This window comes from Sinocyclocheilus grahami, unplaced genomic scaffold (genome assembly GCF_001515645.1).
Source record: "Sinocyclocheilus grahami isolate Dianchi unplaced genomic scaffold, SAMN03320097.WGS_v1.1 scaffold283.1, whole genome shotgun sequence".
Classification (NCBI taxonomy): Eukaryota; Metazoa; Chordata; class Actinopteri; order Cypriniformes; family Cyprinidae; genus Sinocyclocheilus; species Sinocyclocheilus grahami.
The window spans coordinates 375,729-399,297 of record NW_015505462.1 but is presented as its reverse complement, the minus strand read 5'-3'; the positions used below and the strand labels follow the sequence as shown (position 1 = coordinate 399,297).

The 23,569-nt window shown below is 39.1% G+C and overlaps 1 long non-coding RNA gene across 1 annotated transcript in view; it reads left to right on the top strand.

The window, feature by feature from the left end:
- LOC107600420 (uncharacterized) overlaps positions 1-22,375 on the top strand; it is a 30,938-nt gene extending 8,563 nt beyond the window's left edge. The window contains exon 3 of the long non-coding RNA XR_001610805.1: positions 22,272-22,375. This is a non-coding gene — a long non-coding RNA (uncharacterized lncRNA). The remainder of the gene's footprint in view (positions 1-22,271) is intronic.
- The last annotated feature ends 1,194 nt before the right edge of the window (positions 22,376-23,569 follow it).

The window sequence follows — 23,569 nt, the reverse complement described above, 5'->3', positions numbered from 1 at the left end:
TCTTTCCCAAAAAGACTCATGGCTGTATTCGATCAAAAGGGTGCTTCTACTAAATACTGAGCAAAGGGTCTGAATACTTAGGACCATGTGATATTTCAGTTTTTCTTTTTTAATAAATCTGCAAAAATGTCAACAATTCTGTGTTTTTCTGTCAATATGGGGTGCTGTGTGTACATTAATGAGGAAAAAAAATTAACTTAAATGATTTTAGCAAATGGCTGCAATATAACAAAGAGTGAAAAATTTAAGGGGGTCTGAATACTTTCCGTACCCACTGTATATGTGTGTGTGTGTGTGTGTGAGCGTGCATATGTATGTTTGGTGATGGGGGGCCATCTGTGTGTGTGTGTGTGTGTGTGTGATTGTATGCATAAATGGAAAACACTAAAAAGCCTTCTGAGTATCAGGAGGCAGAGCTTTAAGGTATGATATGTTAATAAAATGTGTCAAAATGTCTGCTTCCCATTCTCTCTTTATAAACAAACTTGCGGCATGAACTGAGCTAATTAGTGCGCCCATCTGCTCACTTGAGCAAACTTAGTGATACATACCAGAGAAACTGTAAAAAGACAAGCTCAGTTTTTCCAGGCAGATGACAAGTGTTATAAATTGCAGTTTGTTTTCTCCGTCTGCTCTCTTTTCCTCTGTTTTTCCACCTCTGACATTATTCATTCAATTATTTCCTTGGCATTGCCATGTCTCGTTTGCTGTATGTGTATCATTGTTGTGGCGTACACAAGCAATGTATATAAATGGCTGTAATTCAATAATCTGAAACTGTCTAGGATTTCCTAATCATCCAGGTCTCTGATCTCCCTCAGAAGTGGGCGTTCGCCTAAACGTGTCTGCCAATTTCCCTGGTTTGTGAGGTGCTCGTGGCTTGTGGGGAGAAGATGGGAGGATAGGGGAATATGAAGACGGAGGTCGGTATTCCCCGAACAGCATTATGCAAAGCTGTTAGCAACAATTAACTCATAGCACATCGATTGTGATGGGGCCGGGCCTCAGCCATTGTGCGAACTAAGCACTGCGGTGGTGAGCTTGGAGCCGAGGGGGGAGCGATACAGGAAGATCCATCTGTTCTTTCTGCTCCCCTGCACTGATGGAAGACTACGCTAATCTGGTTACTTGTCAGGACAGGTTAGTGAAAGCAGGCGAATGGAGGAGGCTAGAGCTAAACTGGTTGGCAGCTGCTGGGTGCGCCGTGTCCTCTCAAAGACTCGATAGTGTTAGATTTGGCACAGGCCGCATGCAATCAGCTCGGCAACAGACCAGCCAGTCTGTCACCAAAGGAAAACCAGCGCTGGTGGAGAAGGCTGACATGGCTTTCTATGACTATGAACAGACTTGTTTATTTTCTTGCATGAATGTATCTACGCTAGAACCATGAGTTTTAGCACATGCAAATAGTTATTTCAGAAAACATGGTTATTAATATGAGTCATAAACTTCCAAAATTTGAAGAGTTAAGGAGTTTTTCAGCTAATACGGAGCATAAAGTACAATCTATATGTTTAAAGGTGCACTAAGCAAATTTTACCAAACGATGTTGATATTTGAAAGCACCAAAACAAAGACGCCCATACCCCAACAGCACCTCGCTCCTATTTTGATAACTGCGCCTACATGTACGTACACAACCCTGGCAGCGACGATGGTGGAATTTTCTATGCCTGCCGGCTGCAGCATATTCAAGCAAAAGCCAACACAGATTACTTGTGTGAAACAAAGCAAAATCAATGTAACTCACCTATCAAGAAGAAACAAAGCAACCCCGGCGTCCGATTCTAGGCCTTCCCGCTCCTTGAGTTCTCTCCACCACTGGAAAGCTGATCCAATATTTACGAGGGTCCTACCTCTTGCCTGATCGTTACCGTTCTTTTTAAAGGGGTCATATGACATTGCTAAAAAATAACATTATTTTGTGTATTTGGTGTATTGAAATGTTTATGCGGTTTAAGGCTCAAAAAACACATTATTTTCCACATACTGTACATTATTGTTTCTCACCGCCTTTCTGAAATGCAAAGATTTTTACAAAGCTCATCGTTCTGAAAAGCGAGGTGTACGCTGATTGGCCAGCTATCCAGTGCGTTGTGATTGGCCGAATACCTCAAGCGTGTGACGGAAATGTTACGCCCCTTACCATAACTGTGATGCTGTGTCCCGGTGCAATGAGACAAAAACAATAAAACCCATTATAAACGAGGCATTTGTTGCATCCAGTGGGGACATAATTACTGATTATAATGATTTATACTAGCTTTTTACGCGTTGCGTTGCATCGCGCCACGTAAACATAAAACCATGTCTGCATTTGTGATCAGAGAAACGACAAACAACAAGTGCTACTCTACACTGCTCAAAACTCGCGTTTGAATAGTCAGTGACAAAGTCTTTAAATATGAAAACATACTTGCAGTGTGTGAGTCAGAACAGAACAGAAAATCCTAGAATCGCCCCTGGTTTGAGATTTTAGTCTTTGCAGCTTGAGGGATCTTATCTATTCACGAACAGCTTGTAACACTCCAAAGAGAAAGGAAAACTTGAAATAGCATCATATGACCCCTTTAATGTTTTGTTTATCCAAAATTTTCTTTTTTCTTTTCTTGTTTTTTTTTTATTTGCTGCCATCTCTCTATCTATAGTCGATCTCCTAATATCCATCCTGTGCACTCACTGAGCGCTCTCTTCTCCCTATCATTACTAGACACGCCCCTTACTGCTGATTGACTGTAAATGTGTTTTGAGACTCGGTTCGACACTGTGGTCAAAAGGGTTTTTCAAATATTGCTTAGTACACCTTTAAGTCTTTGTGAAATGCATAGGGAAATGGGAATATTATATTATTTTAAAATAAGAAGTCTAAATTGGGTAAAGCAATTAATGCAGCTGTTAAAACAAACATGCTCATTACTTTCAAAAGCTTTTATTTATTTAATTTTTAATAGTTAGCTACTTACCCAGACAAATTCCTTGGCCTCATGAGGTTTTAACATATTTTTATATACAATGAAAATATTATGAGGGAAATTAATGGCCATCTGACTGGCTTACTTGGACTCTTAATAGATCCATAAAGTTTAATAGGCAAACATGGGCTGGTCTGTACAAGATGATGGAAGCTGTCAAACAGACAGCTGTAACATGTACCACAGTGTACTGTACATGTATGACGTTATGTTCACTGTGCCATTAGAAGCAACTCTCCCATTATCCTGTTCCACTTGTAACATTGTCTGCTTTCTATTGATTATCTTTCCTAATAAACAAAAATAATTAGTATTGTCAAAGGGAATAAAGATAAATTGATGGCGAAGGACAATAGTTTTCTAAAGTAATAATTTTATTCAAAAAAATCTAACTGGAATATTTTTCAGTGTTTAATTAATCATCTGGGCAAAATGTAATCAAGCAGCTATTTATAATTTTTGCATTCCCTTAAGGTCACAAGTTCTATTTATTTAGTTAATTATAGATATTGTAAAAAGTAAACTTTTTGAGGCAAAAAAACAACTGTTTGTTTTATTAAATTAGCCTACTAATTCTGCAATTTTCTGTGATTTATTTTACCAGTTCGAAGCGAGTGTATATGTTCCATACAAAGGGCATTAAAGTGTGTGAGACGTGAATTTAAATAGTATTTATTTACAGAGGTATATTATGTCACACTTCTCTAGTAAGTGTGACAATATATCAGCGCAAATCCGTGACTGAATGTTCCGAAGTGAAATAAACTTCAACAGATTTCCCCTGCTTCCCTTGTGCGAGGACTGGATTTGGGAACTGCTGGGCTACATCATGTGTCATTCACCCGGTGAGAAAACTTTATAGTACAGTTAGTAAAAGTACTACAATACCATGAAGGAAGATCGGCTTGTTGATGTTTGTCTGCCATTCTCGCTCTGTCTGCATAGCGTGCGTGAACGCGCTGATGACGTATCCTGTCTGCGTGAACAGGGTGCGCAGAGGTATGCAAATACATATGTGTTGACAGGCAGTTAGGAAAGCCAATTAAAATGCTCGGACCGAGCGTTTTGATTGGACGAACATTTCTTGGTGCTACGTCTTCTACAGAATATATAAATACAGATAAATACATTTAGACCACTTAACTTAATGATCGGGATGTGAAGAGACTTTCAACCAGCATAACAAAAAATGTTTCTGAAGACAATCAGCTATTACACCTTTAAGTTCAATGTCAATACTAAATATAACTGAACAATAATTTTTAAAGTAGAGACAAAAGAAATGTGACACTTTTGTTTTCTGCAAATGTTGGTGTTTTTAAAGGGCACAGGCAAAGGCGCCTTGATGTGTTCTGTCACCTGAGGTCACATTCACTTCCAAAGAGAGCAACCATAAGGTGACAGAGCTTTGTTAATTGCACTGAAAAATAATTAAATGGATGAACTAATTCCCCAATATGTATGTGAGTCCAACTTAATTAAAGAAACAAACTCAAATCAACCTTCAGCAAAAAAAAGAAGTGTGTACACCCAGCGTGAACTTGTCTCGCCCCTAAGCGTCCCGCAGGAGGTAGTTTTAACATCTTTAGTATGTTTATTGTCACTGTCACATATAGCATAGGAGGCAAGGACATCCACAAAGGAGAGGCCAAAAGAAGAGAGCACTTGACATTCCCCCCTCTGAAGTAAAAAAAAAAAAACGTTAATTACAGCATTTAAATAATTATTTACTGGATTTGTTTGTCCCTCATCTTCTCCCACCCTTCCTCCCCCTCCTGTATTTATTCATTTATTTTCTTCTCTTCTTCTTAGGGAGGCTTTCACCATATGGTTGCAGATCAAGTAATGTCAAACATTTTGCCCTTGCAAGTTTTTGCAATTTGCAGTTTTCAAATGTGAGACCTGTTGAAGGCACAAGTGATAATGGACGCGCTCTACCCCCTACCGCCTCTGTCCCACCATATCTTTCTTCAATTAATGCTACAGCGGGAGCTTCATGTAATAACACTTGCGCTTGTGGCCTGTCCACGTGAAGGAGGGGGGGTATAGGTGGTGTGGAAAGAGAGAGAAAGTAGGTAGGTTAAAAAAAAAAAACTAATTAAAATGCCACTGTTGTGCGCTCATGTGACCGTTGCATGCTTGCTGGATGCTTATATTGTGTTTTGAGGCGGCGAGAGGATGCAAAGCTTTGTCTTTCATTATTGCTGTGAGCAATCAGGGTGATGCCAGCGGGACGGTGGACGCGTTGACAGCTGTAATTATGTATCTCCATGGTGATCACTTTTGGCCTGCCATGGAGGCCAGGCTGGCTCCTCCTCCTCTGGCATTTAATCAGATTGGGCTGTCACTTGTCAGGTGGACGGCGGCTGGTTGGGGTGTAGTGTGCATTTTGTGGGTGTGTGTTTGTGTTCGGAAGCGTATGTGTGGGACGTAAGGAGGGGGTCTCTCATCTGTCTCAGCCCTTGTGCCTAAAGCCGGTGAAGAATGTTTAATTACATGCAGCGGAGGCCTTCTCTCTCGCTCTTTCACTCACTCTCTGAGTCTGCATCCCCCGGCCTGGTCAGTTCTCTTTCATTCTGCGCCTCCTCAAAGGCCAGTTCAGTTGTAAGCTATCTTTTATGCGGCTCGCACAGGGAGTCACTGTGTCCTCCTCCTACTCTCATCTCTGAAAGAGAAGTACCAAGCAGAGGAAAGTCACCTCCTTTCACCTAACCAAAAAAAGGCATGACCCTCTTCTTCCGACCCTAAGTATTAGTTTAAGCAACACATGCAAATGAGCAGTAAGTAGTTCTGTTGTTCTAAACCTGAATTACTTTTTCTTCAGTGGGTTGTAAAAGGTGAAATTCTGAGGACTGACACTTTAAAGGGATAGTTCGCCCAAAAAATGAAAATTCTGTCATTAATTAATCACCCTCATGTCGTTTCAAACCCCTAAGACCATTATTCATCTTCGGAACACGAATTAAGATATTTTTGATGAAATCCGAGAGCTTTCTGACCCTGCATGGACAGCAATGCAACTGAAATGTTCCCAGGCCCAGAAAGGTTGTAAGGACATCGTTAAAATAGTCTAGGGCTAGGGCTGTCAAAATGACTGAAAAACTAAATTCGAATTTTCCACTTAATGGGGCGGGGCCGAGAGCCGTGGGAACGGAGCGAGGCCGGTGGAGTAATTGATAATGAGCAACACCTGCACCACTCACCGGGCTCGAGTCTCACGGAGGAGCTCCGGAAGGATAAAAGGGAGGAGTGACGACAGTGTCGGACGAGAGAGGACCAGGCCTGGATTTTATTTTGTGTTTTGGTTTTGTTTGTGCTATTTCTTTGAGTGTTCGCTGGTTCCCTTCTCCTCCTTTCCGAACTACGAACTTTGCTACATTGGTGCCGAGACCAAGGAGGAAGGAGGGACACGCTGTCAGAGAGCCCTCACTGCTGAGGGGGATCGCGGTGCTGAGGAGATCGGGCAGCAGGAACGAGCGGAGAGGCCGCCGGTGGCCTCCCGAGGCGGTAGTGCTAGAATAATGGAAGACGAGGTGGGACGGAGAGCTTGCTGCCGCGCTCCTGGGTCGAGGAGGGGTGGCTGCCGTCCGTGAGGGAGCGGAGGAGTCTACCTGTTCGCCAGGAGGCCGGAGCCTGCTGCCATCTGCCATGATTGGGGAGGAGCAGGGAACGGGGGACTCGCTGCCGGCTGCCCTCATTAGGAGGAGCCATCGCCGTCCGCCAGGAGGCGGAGGAGCGGTGGGCCATCCACCAACGATGTCCAGTACCATCGCATGGCACCGCGAGTGAGAGCCTCTCAGCCGGTTGAGGACCAAGCAGCAGTGGGTCTGGTGGCGTAATTGATAATGAGCGACACCTGCACCACTCACCGGTCTCGAGTCTCACGGATGAGCTCCGGAAGGATAAAAGGGAGGAGTGACGACAGTGTTGGACGAGAGAGGACCAGGCCTGGATTTTATTTTGTGTTTGTTTATTTTATTAAAGATTTCTTTGAGTGTTCGCCAGTTCCCGCCTCCTTCTTCCCATGACTACGAACTTTGCTACAATGCTTATAAACCATATATAATTAATAAAAGTTGCTTAAACCATTAGAAAAAAACAGCACCATGCATGCATGTGTAGTTTAATACAAAGGACCAAAAACCAATCACAAAGAGTAAGCTACTTTCTTCATTTAAAAACATGAGATACAGTAGGATGGGGAGAACCGCCATAAAGTCTTGTGACATGTTTTTTAAAAGTTGAACTTGCATTAATTTTACATGGCTTTCTAAATATGCCGCTCTCTTGTCCGAGACGCGAGTGCAACGCTGATAGATGTCCCACTAGAAAATGTGATAAATATGCGTTCTGTGTGAACGGCTTGGTTTCAGTTTCGCCGTAAACAACATCTTCGCCACACTGATGCTCTCGTTTTCCGCAATATATTGAATGAACAACGTAGCAGCTCCACATCTAGTGGGTTCAACTGGATAGGCTAACAAAAGCATTAAAATGCAATGACACTTGCATTGTCGTCGCATTTCGTGCGCTATTGATAAGGCTGCCTGATGGCTGACGCAGACCTAAAAATGTGGATTTTTTTTTTTTATTCAACGAATATTCAAAATTCTAATTTTTTTTTGACAGCCCTAGACAGCACTGGTTCAGCCTTAATTTTATGAAGCTACAAGAACACTTTTTGTGCGCAAGGAAAACAATTAAACTATATAAATAAAGGTGACTTGACTTGACTATTATTTTTAGAGCATATGATATTTCTGCATGATCACAAAATGCTGCACAAAGCTTTATCTTTGGTAACAGCTTCTAACAAAAGCCATATGTAGTGCTGGCTTTTACATTTTCAGCCTGTCATCTATATCTCACAAACGTGTCTTTAGCATTTGGATTGCTGGTGCTGCTGTGTGACTATTTATCTTGACTCCTTTGCCTCTGTCTTCCTCTTTGTTGCAGCATACAGGAGGCAGCAAGTCTGAGGTGCAAGTCCATGGACTGCTAATGAGACTAGATCTGCGGTTTGTGGTGTGCCAAACCTGGCTTCTTTAATACTGTATCAAAGGCCCAATCAAAGGGATAATTTCCTCCAGCAGCCTGCCTCTGAGCATCACTGTGAGCCGTTTCGCTTTCTACAGTCTTTTTCTGACCTTGTGAAAAATACAAGAAATTATGTGCTTTTTTATGTGTCATTAAAATAATGTGGAGCCCAGTTATATTGTTCTCATGGGTGCAATGGATGTATATACCAACTAATGACTGAAATACCAAGCGATATCGATTATCGCTGTATGTCATTTTTGCAGCATGATGTGATTGCAGTGTTGTCTTTACACTTGGGTGAGTCTCAAAGGGATGTATATTTGATGGATAGCTGAGAGACAACAATTCCGCCTTAGGGGTGAGACCAGTCTTTGCAGATCAAAAGTGTATCCTTTACTTTTTTGCCGTTTAATCTGACCCTTGCTGCCAGGAGCACAATTCTGACTGTAATGGTTGTGCTCGTTCCCATTTTCTTAGAAGAGGCATGGACATTCCCTCCATGTGCTTCACGGAAAACATGAAAGACATTTAGTAGGACAAGAGGATTTGGTTTTGTCTTGCAGTGAGAGATAGGCAGTAAAGAAAAACTTTGATGCTTCTGTGTTTAGGTTGAAGGGATGGATCACCCAAAAATGCTGTCATCATTTACTCACCCTCACTCAGGGATGATATTTTGAGAGATGTCTCTGAAGTACTAAGTACTTCTGAACATATATATATATATATAAATAAATCCAGCAAATTTGGCTCAATAGGTTTCGATAGGAAATTTATTTATTAGTATTATTATTTCAATAATATTTAAAAGGCAGCTAACCATTATGTTTTTGAACATCTGTAGTGTGTATCGGCAGTTTTATAGCCAAGAAACAGCTGATACCTTGAGCTTATGTTTTTTCGCTTGACAGTAATTTTATTTATTTATTTATTTTAATTTTTTTGTAAGGGATGTTTTTGTTTTTGGAAGTGAGCTGTAATTTGTCAACTTTCTTAGTAATTATGGTTTCATCAATTTCCTTTTCCTGCCTTAATCATATGATGAAGTTGTAGATTGTTTGTTTACTAACTACTTCTTACTAAGAAGAGTTGTGCATATGAAGTATATCTAGTGTTGGTTCCTTGTTGTACAGAAGTAGGCCTGGTTATACATTGGTTAGTCTGAAGGGTTGTTGTTGGATCCCAGAGATAATGTGGCTGAGCTGTTAATTTTGAATTCATGGAAAACTTGTAGTATTTGAACATATAATGTTCACAATTTTAAACACAATCTTGGGTGAGGAGTGTAAAAAACCCTCCAGGGATTTTCTTAACCAAGGTAAGCCTGAGATTTGACTGCTGAAGTAACATAGTTCTGTTTTAACAAGGGGTGCAATCGCATTCAGACATAATAAAACTGAAGCATAACTGAAAGAAAATGAGCTGTGGAGGAATTCTTAGTACTGATAGATTCAAGTCAAAGATGAGATACCTGGCACCATATATGGAGTCTCGGATGCTTAGTGTCTTTGGCACAAAACAATTATATCACTGTCAGTTTGTGGTTCAAATTCCTGGTGTGAAGGTCTGGTGGAAATAAGGATGAAATGGCTAGAACAGGTTGAAACTAACAAATTGAAAATGATTTATCCAATGAACAACACATTTAAATGACTTGCATTCATTAGCCTGAATGAAAATTATCTCTCTTACTGTTGGGTTTTTAAAAAGCAAGAAAACAGGAGAGTTTAGCACCACTTAGCAGAATATGAAAGTTCATAGAGTAAAAAGCTACAGAGAAAGGAATCTACGTCTTAGCAAAATTATAGGGTTTTTACAAGTGCTTTTATCATTCTTGTCAATTGCTATCAGTTGCCATCACAGCTATGTGATAATGATGACATTTTCCATATCCATTCATTTGAAGTATTATTATTATGTTGTGTCATTTCTCTCACATACTTTAAAATAATTTACTGGTTGCATTCAGTGTTCAACCCTAATCGTTGGGATCCATTTCCGGTCATCTGAAATGACTAATTTCTCTCTAATGGCAGTCAGTAAACAGAGCAGATGAGCGCAGACGTTGTCCTTTAACTGCTAAGATAATGAAGTACTGTGGGATCTGACTTCCGGGCCGGCCAGGGCAGATTGAAGTAAGTTCGGCCCAGCGCAGGGAACTGCGGTGTGGGGTAGGGCGCCATGGCAGGTGCCTGTGTCAGCATTACTGCCGGCCAAGGGGAGAGGTCAATCTCACACCTCCAGCAGGTGGGACACAGGCTTGCATTAATGATGCTTACAGTGAGATAGCTGCAGTGTCAGGGGGAGAGGAAAGCATCGAGCCATGTGTCTCCTCCAGCTCTGAGATTTACACAGGAACACAACAAAGGTAACAGGCTTCTAAATTTGGAATTCGTGCTTGATGAAGTTGTTGGGTCAGTGAAGAACTGCATACGTGGTTATTGCTTTTTTTTGGAAAAAGATTTGGTTTTTATCATAGCGTATTGCTTTATATAAACCCCAAATACTTGCATTTATACAATTAGAAATATAATGGAAATTGCTTTTTTTTTTTTGATTGAGGCATGTGTGGGTTTGGTGTGTTTGTGCCTACTGGGGTTTATGACCTCCGCTTTAACAATAAAATGCACTTTAGTACTTTTGTTAACTACAATAAGTAAATCCACTTCACCAGCTAATTACTCTTTAGTGCAAAAATGGTTCACAGTCAAAATTCAAAAGATGGCTTGTTTCTCTGATGCATAAGGTCTATAGAATCTGCAATGAAGTTGGCTTGAAATGGAAATTCCAAATGAAATTCCAGTGGAAATTCTAAATCCATCTTATTGTGAACAATTCATCTATGCATGCATATGTTGACTTTTCATATTTTTTGTAACTTGTAACTTACCTTCCAGTTAAATGACAAGGACTTCTCTCTGGTGAAATATACTGTAATTCTCCAATCATTAAATCCACTTAATCACCGTCCCATTCTTACAAATCACCATAAACTCACTTTCAAATCTGCCGCCTTCTAATCAAAAACCGATGGATAGAATCAAGTCCCTATCCTATAATTTTTTTTTTCTTTTTTCCGATAATCCGTTTGACTCTAGTCAACCTGCACAATCATTTTTCATGATTCCTCTGAAAAGCGAACTAGGACCATCAGCACTTGTACACTCAGGAAAAAAATACAAAAGCTGTCACTGGGGCAGTACCTTTTTAAAAGATATCAAATATGTAATTACTGTACTTGCTGTAAGTGTGTGTGTAAATGTGGCCATTGCATTTACATATTGGGTCAAGCTTCTATATTGACACTGAGCTATCAGGATATGAAGAGACTTAACTGGACATAAAATTGTTCCGTTTGAGTGTTTCCTCCAGATCAATTCAGTTACACAATATGGTAATAGTTGTAATGCTTAGTCGTTTTATTTTTGCAAGCTTCTGAGTTTAAAAGCTTTTTGCAACCAGTGCTGTCTCACTGTGTAATACTATATATTTCTAATCTACAGTTAAGATTATCTCTATGGTTAAGATCATGTCATGTTCTAACAGCAGCCCCTCTGGCCGTTCTACATCATTCTGCACTCTTATACCATACATCTGAATCACGAGCTCCTCACCTCATCTTCCTCCATACCTCTTTGTCCTTCTCTTCTTGTCCATGTGATAATGGATGAATGAAAGGAGGAAGGATCTATTCTGGACATTTCACGCCCCCGTCAGCTCTTTACCACAGATGATCAGCTGCTGTGTGTGTGTGCTATAGCAGAGTGTAATATAAACGGAGATAATCTAATTCTGATCGTATCCTGATGCCACAGTGAGTGCACATTTGTATTAGTAATTTACAGTGAGTGAATATAGGAATGTAGCTTAAAGGTGTAGTTCACTCAAAAATGAAAATTCTGTTATTTACTCACCCTCATGGTCTTCAGAACTGTATGATTTTTTTTTTCTTTTGTGGAACATAAAAAATATCTTTGTACCACAGAAGAAAGTCATGAGTGAATGATGACGAAATTAGAATTTTTTTTTTGCTGAACTATTTTTAAAGAGTTTGCATTATCTTCTAAGAGTGAAAGTGGAGATGTTAGGTAAACAGATCCATAATAGTCAGCAAATGGGCCTGGTTTTCTCAAGAGAGCAGGCTGAGGTCGGTTAAAATTTTAAATATGAAATATTATCATCAGCCATCAGAGTAACAGAGTAATGTACTTAACTGTATTTAGTTAAAATCAAAATGTTTTGCCCTTTCTCTCCTGCAGTGGCCTGACTCATATTTCTCTTCTTCGATGCCTCTGATGGCGGCATCTGGTCTGAAATGTCCTCAAGAAAGAACTCCACCTCCCGGCCTTCTATTTTATCTGAGATCAGGAGTATTTGCTGGCCCCATTTGATATTTTCAGTACGCTCTGGTTTAATGTCTGGCCAGTGTTTTTCAAGCAGCAGGTAGTCACAGGGTAGCCGTTATAGGATCATCACTCTTTTGTGTCACTGTAATTCACACACAGATGGAGACCTTTGAACTTCGACAGAGGTCATTTCGAAATTATTACTTTATAAATTTCTGTTTTGGTTGGGTGTTTTGAAGAAAGGAATGATCTTTGGACAGATTTTAGAGAAAAATACAACCCTGTAAAAGGGTTTTCTCTGTGAAGGATGTTGTTTCCCTATGTGAGACCTTTTTTATTAGTTTTAAACAGCCCTTTTACATGTTAAAGTGTTTTGATACTGGACATTTTGAAGTTAAGGGGGGCTTTCATGTTTGTGGCTTTTATACAAAATGTCACTTGTTACTTGCAAAGCATTGTGTTTTTTTTTGGGCGGGGAGACATTTTGGCAAGAGTCCAGCTTGTTCTAGACAGGTTTGATCTGCCTTTTATGGCTTTTTTGCATGCTATATTAGAGTATTAGCGGGGTGCCTCTGACAGTCTGTGGAAAGGCTACACTAACAAAAGCATCTTAACATATGAGAGATGAGATGAACAAGCAAGTCACAATCTTTCAGCACAACAAAGAACTGTCTATGCATGTACTTGATGCCTTCTCATAGATATATTAAATTGATTTTATGATTTTAGTTGTCATTATTTTGATCAATGTAAAATAAATATAATTATGTATAAATATAATTATTGATTCAATGATTTTAGTTTTATTTTAGTCTGAGAAAGTACCTTTTTTTTTTTTTGGTCTATCTGTTAGCTTGTTAGTGTTCTTTCACATCAAAGACGAGCAAAAGTTTAACCTCTCTGTGCTGATTGCATCATGTGACAGCAGAATACCTTGTAATTGACTAGTGGAAGGTTAAAACGTTTTTTTTTGTCAATAGTAAATCAGTTTGTGCAGTAGGCACAAAGCAGTAGACTTCACAGCAATCTTTTGAACTGAATTGTGTTAATGACACACATTCATTCGAACTGCCATCATCATTGTAGTGTTTTAAGCAGTAAAACTCAATTTGTGCATGATTCGTGACACATTCTATGCCAGCAGTTAGTATAGGTTGTACCCACCATGTACCTGACCTCTTTTTTGTATTTCACCTCCAATCTTGTCTCTTCATCGTCACATCAGATTGTTTGTCTAATTGTGTGATTGTTCGTGAAGGCTTGAAGTAGGGGCCGGCTCGGAGAATTTTGCTTGAAATAATTTTGTTCCTTTTACTTTATATGATTATATTATATATAATTGTATATTATATTATGAACTGGTCAGAAGATTGGCTAATTGGTGCTCGTTATTATTATAATAAGCAACAATGACCTCATTTTGTGATTCCACATCCAGATGTAAATGAGTTGGTGGTAACCAACTTATTGCGTTCCAGCGATCCTCCACACTTAGATCTGTGGAATGACACATCTTATCAGTGGCCCTCCAGGAACCGAAATGCATTTTAGAAAGTGTGATTTCTTTCCTTTTCTTCTCTGTCTGACTTTAATTTTCTCTTCTTCCTCTGCTCCTCTGGGTCAGCAGCTGTCAGGTATTGAAAGGAGAAGAGGGGGGCTGTACGCTGCTGTGCCGGCGTTCGCCACGACACACGCCCACCTCCGAGTCACATCTGGTGCGGGGAGCGAGCGCTCCGATAAGTGAACCGAAGCCGATGGTGCGCCACACAGATGTTGCCCCCGCTACTTTCCCCTCTAAGTCTTCCAAATCTCCTTGAGAGAGTCACACACACTTCGGCCTCCTCCTGATAAAAGTTTGCCGAGCAAGAGTCTTCGTTCTCCATGTGGGTGGTCTAGCCCGTACATTCACCACACCGGTGGGCAGGAAGCCCATGGCATGCTATACCTGCGCCTCATCCTCCTCTGCCCCCTCTACAATCTCGTTAACTGTGTCTATTAAATTCGAGGCCGCCCGAGGGCTTCCAAAATCCTTCCGAATCTCCAGCGGTGGCTGCAAGGCAGTATCTTGTAGATGCACGTCTCTGCAGCCTGGTGGCTGGGGCAGCAGGGTGAAATTGAATTAGCCGTTGTGAACCTGTGGCCTTGAGAAGATAGATGTGTCAGAATCGAAAAGAGAGGGCTGAATCGGAAAGTTCTGAAGTCTTTTTTTTCTTAGGCACTGAGGGCTGTCTTTAACTAAGCAGCTAATGATGACCAGCCCTGAACTCTAGAGACAGAGGATCTTCTCTATGTCCAAAGCAGGGGTGAGCTTGGGTCATGCTGCGTTCACAGGTCAGGAGATCAAAGAGGCTTTTTTTCTGATCTTCTCCAATGGTGTCAACTTTAGCAATGAAGCCACGTGTGTTTGATTGACTAAGGATGGATTTGTTGAAGTTATGCGCTTTTTGTTTTTTGGTCAGTTACTAAGTAGTCATTTTGTAGCCGATTTCTATCAGAAGCAGCTTACAGTACACTTTTTTGCAGGTGCTTTGCTCTGAGGCTCAGTGTTGCTAGCTCATGGCTCACTTGTTGTGGGGAAGGAAGCAGCACCCTTCTGTCTTTCCTGCAACTTCTTTTCTAAAAGTGTTCCCATCCTATTTCTTTAACTCACACTGATGTAATTGCACTATTGTCTATAATTGACATATCTTCAAGTTGTTTTAACAAGTTCAATTAATTGGAGGCCAGTCAGGCCACAAGGGGTGTAACTTGTGGAAGAAAATACAGAGGGCAGGGGTTGCAAGGGAGTAGGTGGGAAAATAATAATAATAATAATATCTAAACAGGTTAATTTATCAAATTTGACACATTGTTTCGTTCTGCTTTTTAAAGATTGCTTGGCAATTTATTTTTAATATTAATATTTAATATTTTTTTAATTCTGTTTATAGATATTTTATATTTCTCCTCAAGTGGCCTTATGCTTAAAGATAATATTTTTCACATAGTATTTTACACACATTTATAATTGAGAAGCTAATAATTGAGCACTGAATCAGCATTTTAGAATGATTTTTTTTGAAAGATCATGTGACACTAAAGAGTAATGGCCGCTGATAATTCAGCTTTGCCATCACAGGGATAAATTACATTTTTTTTATATATAATATGAAGAGGTGTTTTAAATTGTAATATTTCATAATATAATAATAATTTAAAAAATGCAGCATGTGTTTCAAAAACATTTAAGAAATCTTTCAAGCACCAAACCTTTGAATGGTAGTGTACATGAAAATGTATAGCTGCCTTTATATTTTAGTAAAGGGGATTGTGATATTTGTGGTTTAATGTTATCAAAAATTTTCCAAACCCCAGATCTAGGAATTTCATTAATTCATCACTCATAGTCAAAGCTGGAGACTAAACCAATGGCCGGACCCTCATGAAATGAAAATATTCAGGTCTTAGGGTACCGGAGGCATGATGCTCAGTCATGCTTTGGGTGTGTTAAGAGTTTTATGGGCTTGTGTGGGCTTCTGTGTTAAGCTCTCTGTTACTATTTGATATGCTTCTGCTTACTGTTGAGTAGGGTGGGCTGCACTCCAGGGCCCTGTGGCAAATGCCACCTCCAGTGGCTTCCTCTTAGTGCCTTACTGTCAATAAACAAAAATCGGCACACTGCCACTACTGCTCTCAAAAACGAAGTTTATTAAAATCACAATATTTCGACCCTAAGGTCGTCCTCAGGCCTGCCTTCCTTAGTGCCTGCCAGCACAGCATCAGGGGCCGCTGATGTCATAGTAAAGGGTCGCTGGGGGTCACTTGGGTGACCAGGTCTAACTGCCGCAGCAGCGTTTAGGGAAGCAAGAGTGAGTGTGCTTCCTGCAGGAAACGGCCCTGAGTGATTGATGATACTAGTTGCATTGATCAACCTGTGCCACCATTTTGTTGAACTTTTACCTATTTATGTTTGAATCCATCGGATCTGACCTCATTCTTCCCCACACCCAGAGCAGACGCAGTGCAGTTAAAGCTTTGGACCTGTTCTAGGGTCAGCTCAGACATGCAGCCTGGCTCAGGCGTCATTTCCCTCTGACTGTGTTATAGGTGCTTCAGAGAGCGTTCCTCAGGTGTGGCGGCGACAGGGTTTCTCTCATGGGGGCAACTAACACAAGTGTTGATTCAGTACCGAGCGATTGCCTCCAGCTCTTCCTGTCTGGTGTTTGTCTTTGCGGACTGGCTGATTTTCCACTCTTACACTTATGTCGATCTCTTGCTTTCATCCTCTTTGGTGGGGTCAGAGGTTGTCAGTCTTTTTAAGGGAATGATCTACATTTGATAGAGTTGTCTCTCCACTCTCTGCCTTTTACTTTGGATGTGTGTTTCTCAAACTTAAACTTGTGTTTCTTAAACTTGATTTAGTCATTAACAATAGTTAAAAAGTGGACAAATGTGAGCTGTGCTGGCAAAATGAGTCTCATTGAGCACATTTTCAAAAATTAGTTATTTTTTATTTTCACAATCTCTATTAAAAAAAACCTTCAAAATGATGTATGATTTGTTGGAATCAACCAAAAAATGACAGCTACACCCGTTTGAAGTTGATAGTCAACAAAGTCAATTTTGAGAAAAATCGAGTTAAAGTTTTCTGAAGGTTCCAAAGCAAAATCATCTAGCAACGTTGCATCTTTTCCTCCACTTCTTTTCTTAATAATAACTACTATATTAATAATCACAATATATTTTTTATTTTATCTTTGTAATCAAAAATTTGAACAAAAATGCAAATAAACAGTAGAACAAATATAATATAAGAAAGATACAATTTAAATAATGTTTTTTTAATCTTACATCTAAACAGAAGCATTCAAATAAGAAAAAAATAGGATAATCAAATGTTAAAATCACTTTAGTGTATTCATTACAAATAAACTGATTCTCAAAAAAGCAGTTCAGTCAAGAGCAGCGAGTGATACCCTCTTTTCTTTTATTGTTATATTAACAATAATGTGACAGACGGCCTATATATTAAGACCTATTGTAATGCACGGCTCTAATATAATGTTACAACGGTTAATCAAATGCTCACTTAAGACATAACAGATTATGTTTGCGTGAATACTCGCCAAGACATTTTGAAATACTGTAATTCTGTGAATATGTGTATATCGGGATCGCACGCTGTCTGAGAGACACGTCTTTATGCGCACACTTTGGATGTCAGTCAGCACGATCGTTTTGTTTACATCACATTTCACTGATTCAGACTCATGCCATCGAGAATTCACTATGAATATTCACAAAGCTGGAATGCTGCGCTTTACAACTACACTGAACAAAATTATAAACGCAACACTTTTGTTTTTGCCCCCATTTTTCATGAGCTGAACTCAAAGATCTAAGACTTTTTCTATGAACACAAAAGGCCTATTTCTCTCAAATATATTTCACAAATCTGTCTAAATCTGTGTTAGTGAGCACCTGTTCAGCTCATGAAAAATGGGGGCAAAAACAAAAGTGTTGCGTTTATAATTTTGTTCAGTGTATTACCAAATTTGTGCTGAGGGGAAGCACCATTCGTCAAGAAGCGAGCGGAGAAAACATAAACGATGTTTAATTACTATGTGGAGCATCAAGTTCACTAGACGGGGCTTATTTTTTGTGAAAACCTCAAATTTGACCAAAATTTACATTTTTTCTAAAAAAAATGTTTTGCCTGCAGCTCAAAATTAGCCTGTGCACATTCAGACTCATTTTGCCAGCATTTTGCCAGTGACGTTGGTGGAAATTACATTTTTAAATACATCTGGGATAATATTTTGTAATGGCTGATAGAATTTTGTAGCGTACTGTATTTGTTTGTTAAATAAATAAATATGACTGATTGTCATGTATGTCCATCCATTCGTGTCAACATCACAACAATACAAGTGAAGAACTGATTTTGTAATCTGTGTTTGGTTGTTTCATTCAAGAGTAGATGGTCAAATGATGACCTTGCTTAAATCCAGTGACTATAGTGAAATACACTTTCAGTTCACTTTTATATTAGTTTTTGTTTTTTAGATTTTTAAATACTGTTTATAGTTCTATATGCAATACTAGTTGTATATTTTTTACTTGTCTAGACTTGTCAAGAAGCTGTGTTGCTTTTTTATATGTGGTTGTACACCAGAATCATTTTTCAAGGCTTTTTTAATTTTTTGCAGTTACTTAACTCAGTTACTTAACACTCTCAATATGTGCAAAAAAAGGCACTAAAATCACATTGCATTGTAACATTACAAACTAAGCACAAAAACAATGCTTTTTAAAGCAGAAGTTAAATTCACTAAACTAAAAATGAAAAGAAATAAAAACAAAAGCACAGATTCATTGCATTATATTTTGATTACCCCATTACAATAGTCACTTTATACGCTTACTGCTATCATAAAATACACTTACTTGTAGGTTTAAAATTCTACGCATGACACATTTATTATCCGACTACAACAATTTTAGTAAAATGTATATTTTAGTCAGAATTATTGCAATCGTATTTTATTGTGCTCCGTCTGTTTGGCGCAGATGCGTGCGGTGGCGTAGGTTCAGTGAAGTCTGTGAAGAATTGCATGCAGAAGGCTCACGCGCTCCTGACAGCAAAATTGAAATATTTATGACTTTCTAACATTTAAAGATGGAGAATATACCTGTGAAATGTAAGTTATGCACTGAGTAAAACAGCACTTCTCAAGCACATTAAACAGCACTCTGTCAGCAGCACATGAGTCTGTCAGAGCATCTGACGGGACAAGCTGCTTTAAACTATATGTGTTAATTTCTTACGAGTTATTTTAAAGCCCTTATACTTAACACTCTCAATATGTGCAAAAAAAGGCACTAAAATCACATTGCATTGTAACATTACAAACTACGCACAAAAACAATGCTTTTTAAAGCAGAAGTTAAATTCACTAAACTAAAAATGAAAAGAAATAAAAACAAAAGCACAGATTCATTGCATTATATTTTGATTACCCCATTACAATAGTCACTTTATACGCTTACTGCTATCATAAAATACACTTACTTGTAGGTTTAAAATTCTACGCATGACACATTTATTATCCGACTACAACAATTTTAGTAAAATGTATATTTTAGTCAGAATTATTGCAATCGTATTTTATTGTGCTCCGTCTGTTTGGCGCAGATGCGTGCGGTGGCGTAGGTTCAGTGAAGTCTGTGAAGAATTGCATGCAGAAGGCTCACGCGCTCCTGACAGCAAAATTGAAATATTTATGACTTTCTAACATTTAAAGATGGAGAATATACCTGTGAAATGTAAGTTATGCACTGAGTAAAACAGCACTTCTCAAGCACATTAAACAGCACTCTGTCAGCAGCACATGAGTCTGTCAGAGCATCTGACGGGACAAGCTGCTTTAAACTATATGTGTTAATTTCTTACGAGTTATTTTAAAGCCCTTAATATAAGCAGGCCTCATGTTTAGGACAAATTGGATTATGCACTTTGCCCGCAGCAGCTTACTCTGTTCTTCGCTATTTTTCAGATGTGCTCGGAGCAATACTGTTTATTGATGTAAGCTGTATTGCCTCATATCATTTTAAAAAATATATATTGATATATCTTACAAACTCGATATACCGCCCAGCCCTACATGAAGCTAGAATAAAACGGTTTCTGTTTGTTTGTTTGTTTAAAAGCAGAGGATCTGTTTTTTTCTTTTGACATATTGCATGTTCAGATATTCATACAACCAAATATTCTGGGGGTCTTGAAAGTGTTGTGAAAATGATCAAAAATGCTGGCGGGGAAAGAGTTAACTTTAACCCCCTGGCTTTGACTGAATTAATTGATCAGCACTGCATGGTGATTTGAGATTTTAGGCTGTTAGTTTGCCTCTCCATTGTGGTGCCCATTTCTGTTGGCTGGGGTTGTGACCGAGGTGGGTTTCCATTGGCTGGACCCAGATCCCACCCCTACTGTCTCAGCAGTCGTCATGGCTATGAATCTACTTATCTAGGCTTCAGGATGAGCAGAAAAATAGGGAGGACTCTCGCTGCAAATATCTCAAATTCTGGAATATTTGTTTTGCTATTGATTAAATTTCAGAGTGCCCTCCTGTGGTATGGTGCTCCCTGTGGTGTCTGGGCTGGTAAATTAATTTTGGGACAGAGGAGGCATGCATTAATCTGTAGTGTGAAGCCCAGACAGATGTCATGCTACCTCGCTCCTGCCGCTTGACCTTTGCTCGAGAAGTTCCTCTACAAAGGTCACCAGGTTACCATTGCCCACCTGGAGAGATTCTGGTCTCCACTAAGTTATGATCCATCCATCACCCTGCAGAATGTGCTGCTGGTCACAGATACTAGGCTAGATACTTGTTCTAACACAATAGCACAAAACACAAAAATTCATAATGTCTTGAATTTCAAGCTGTTTATCTTTCAACCTTTGAAGTTGAAGTTGAATTCATAATGTCTTGAATTTCAAGTTGTTATACAATATTGTTTAAAAGCCTTGGGGTCAGTAATTTTTTTTTACAGTAAAAACTGTAATGTGAAATTGTAATTTTATCAATTTAATGCATCCTTGCTGAATAAAATAATTAATTTCTTAAATCATACTGACCCCAAGCTTTGGAATGATAGTGTTAGTGGTATTATAAAAGTAACCCTAACCCTTATATTGTAAAATTACCAAATTTATTTAAAAAAAACTTTTTACATCAAATATTTTTACATAATGAAATGATTTGATCAGTTTTTAATTCAGTTTTGTCATGCCTACTAAGTAAATTTGACTAAGTCACCATCTTATATTCAGTATTTTAATCTAGTTTAAATCCAACCGATGAATCAGTCTGTGGTCATATACATTCGTCCTAGATGTTTGTCCATTCTGAAACTGCTATAATGAAAACGACATGACAATCGAGAGTATTTCTCTGTCAGCAGAAGTGCTTGAGAAGTCAGATCGAGAAAAAAGATGGACAGACCAAGGATGGACAAAATGGAGCCAGACAGAGCTCCCCTGAGGAGCCTGGACGAATAAGCTGGGAAAGAAGCTTGGTGTCAACAGGTGGGATGATTCTTAGCCATTGTGGCTGCCTTTGTCCTTCTGCCTGCACCACAATGGGATGTCCCCTGTTGACCCTTGGATAAATATGGCCAGTACTGAGGCAGAGGGAGCACAGTAGCTGTATTGAGCTTAAGTGGAAATCAATGTTGTGTCCATAGAGTTGGTGCTGCCAACCCCTGCCTGTAACACAGGTGTTTACGTTAATGGCGATGCTGGCACAATCACACACCTCCCTAAAGGTCAGACGGGGGCATGTTTACCTTGCAATTCAGTTCTTTGTGTGGTGCTGTGATTTCAAGCTGTACCTCACGGCTACAGATAATTCTATAAATGTGAAATGGCACAACAGTTTCAAGAAAATTACATATTGCTTTACATAATCTCTACTGAGCTTTTCTGCTCACACTGCAACTTTTCATGCAGATATTCTTTTGTATTCCTCATTTTAATTAAGAAAATACACGTTTGATTATTATAGATACACAGTAGAATAGGTATTGAAAGCGGTAAACATGACTAGTGCTCTAAATACGACATGAGCACATTCAAAATCATCACCACCTTAAAATCAATCATAGCGAAATTACACCCACTCTATACAACAATACAGGTCTGTTATTATTGTAATAAAGAATAACAATTACTGCTGGTTTAGTAACAAGAATTTCAGTCATCTTTATTCAGGTTATTTTAGGTGATGCTTAAGTAGATTCAGCTGTGGTGGGCTGCTGATCTGCTGACGAATTTGATTAGAAGTCCAGGTCCATCTACCAAATTTTGTTTTCATTTCTCTGTGGTGAAGAACACAAGATCTTACTAATTTGATTCGCACCTAACTCATTTTCTCAGGAGCTGTGGTTCTTCGCCCTCGACTAGCCAAGCAGAACAACTGGGGGTTACGACAGACTGCGAAGGGGCCCAAGGATGGATTCCAAAGGGGTTAATGCCACAACACTGGTAAATTCTCCGCCTAAATCCAATTCATTCTATAGATTTTGGATGGATTTTTATTCTATCAGTGCTTTTTCTATCTCACATGTGAGCATATGACTGGCACGGGGCGAGGGCATAAACCAAAGCATTGGTTTATAGTGTGAAAAACAGTTAAGCAGAAGGTTGGCTTCCCCTAACCTCTGTTTGTTGGTCCTGTGGAGAGAAGCCTGGCCGTAGGGGACGCTAGCTGTGGAAATGGATTATGATCACTACAGAGAGAGCATGATAAGGTGAATGTGATGAATGTGGTTTGGTAGAGCAGCCAGTGCCATACTCCTCAGTCTAAAGACTGTAGTTACGTCTCAGCTTTGATCTGAAATATATATTTTTTTACCACAGCGTTTAAAAATAGGTCGCTGTATGAGATGCTTAGTAAAGGCAAGTTTAAATCATTTATTGGATTTAATCTTGCTATTTAATATCCTGTTTTTTTTGTAAATAATTACTCATGCACTTCAGACATTTGATACAGAGCTTGGCATTAATAAATCATGTTCTCTAAAATATCATCTTGTCTTCAGCAAGGCAACATTTGATATTACATTAAAGGCCTAGAGGAAAAAATGTTTGCCAGAATCTCATCAAATCATATTTCTAAAAATATTCCAGAACATGTTTCACTCAAATATCTGCTGCACGTTTTTTTTGGGGGGGGGTTCAATGTGACAAAAATTTCCCCCTGATATTTCTTTTCTATTTGTGCATCAGTCTTTTTTAAAAGTCCTTTATTTGACTCCCTCTCTTTCTCTCTTTAACCGATTCTCTTGATACTCATCAAATCATATTTCTAAAAATATTCCAGAACATGTTTCACTCAAATATCTGCTGCACGTTTTTTTTGGGGGGGGGGGGGTTCAATGTGACAAAAATTTCCCCCTGATATTTCTTTTCTATTTGTGCATCAGTCTTTTTTAAAAGTCCTTTATTTGACTCCCTCTCTTTCTCTCTTTAACCGATTCTCTTGATGGCAATTTAATTTAATATGGGGGGCTCCAAGCAGCTACGTCCTTTGATGTTTCTTTGACAGGCTCTCCTAACACATCAGATTTGATCTAACCTTTCTTGGTGCATAGAAAGAGAGAAAATATATCAATTATTAGGTGAATTTGAAGTTGCATTAGAGTTTTTTTTTGCTGCTTCCTAGTTGCTTTAAG